The following is a 1,288-nucleotide window of genomic DNA, read 5'->3' as shown; positions in this document are numbered from 1 at the left end:
TTCCCGCTGCCCCTCAAGGGCGCCTGGCATAGCACCCCTGTGCGGCGCCTGGGCCGCCAGTTGGCCCTATTGGTCACTGGGGACCCCACTTCCTGGCCCGTCGCGTCTCAGGGCCTCCTCCCCTGCCAGGCCACAGGAACAGTCCTGGCTCGGGTGAGGGATGCGGGTCCCCGGCGGGCAGGCCTGGGGACATGGCACTGATGAATTTGTTAGGTCAGCTGTGTGGTGACCAGTGTGGGGTCCCCTCATGTCCCCGCCCCTCCTGTCTCCCCGGGGCAGAGCGCTGGCCAGGGCTGGGGCTTGCCTCACGGAACGCCGACCCTGACTGCCAGCGGCCTGCGAAGCCGGCGTGAGCCTTTGAGACACCCGCCCTAGCCTGTGAACGCTCCTGCTGGGTCGGCGGCAGCAGCGAGAGCCCACCGGGTGGTCGTCATGGAGCTGGGTGGCGGGAGACGCCCTGGAGGGCCGGCCAAGAGCCAGCGCCCAGCACGGCACAGCATCTGCCCTGGCCCTGGCCGGAGACAACACTGGCCCTTTGGGGTGAATGGGCCCGCCCCACACGCCGCCAGTGTCGGGAGGGGCAGTGGGATGAGGAGTCAAGTGGGGTGCTGAGTGGGAATTTCCACTCCAAAGCCAGAACGCCTTGGAAACCCTCAGGGGAGTTACTGTAGGGGACCATTTGACTGCAAAGGCGCCGAGGAAATGGCAAGGAAATGGCATGCTGCGGTCAGTGGTCAGTGGGGTGCCGTCTGGCAGGTGGGCGAGGCCACCCCAGCTTCCCCTGTGAAGGCAAAGATTCTGCCAGCTCTTTTCTAACAAAAGTGACTAAGGGAGCCTTTGTTTAAAAACTTAACCCCTAATCCCCAATGCTCCCCTGCAGTCCCCAGCCCCCCATGGCAGGACAGCCAGGCCTGCAGGATCAGAGTGCTCCCCAGGCCACCAGCTCCCTCCCTGCATGTCAGCCCCCAAACCCTCATCGAGCAGCACGGGCTATCTGCCCTCCCTGGAATGTGCCCCCTGTGGAGACGCCCCAGCCTCAACTGGCAGGGCCAGTGCACAGCGATTGGCCGTGGTCACACGGCTGCCCACCAAGGCGGCAGCCCACCAAGGCGGCAGCCCACCAAGGCGGCAGCCCACCAAGGCGGCAGCCCACCAAGGCGGCAGCCCACCAAGGCGAGGCCGGCGATGGAAGGGCCCATCCCCGGCGAGGCCTCGAGCTGATGGGGAGCAGCGGGTTGAGACCACAGGGGAGCAGGCGTCCCTGCTCTCCCGTCTGGAGATGGAGACG

This window comes from Condylura cristata, unplaced genomic scaffold, assembly GCF_000260355.1.
Source record: "Condylura cristata isolate star-nosed mole 26May11 unplaced genomic scaffold, ConCri1.0 scaffold00002, whole genome shotgun sequence".
Taxonomy (NCBI): Eukaryota; Metazoa; Chordata; class Mammalia; order Eulipotyphla; family Talpidae; genus Condylura; species Condylura cristata.
The sequence above is the reverse complement of the archived record's forward strand: the minus strand, read 5'-3'. Positions refer to the sequence as shown.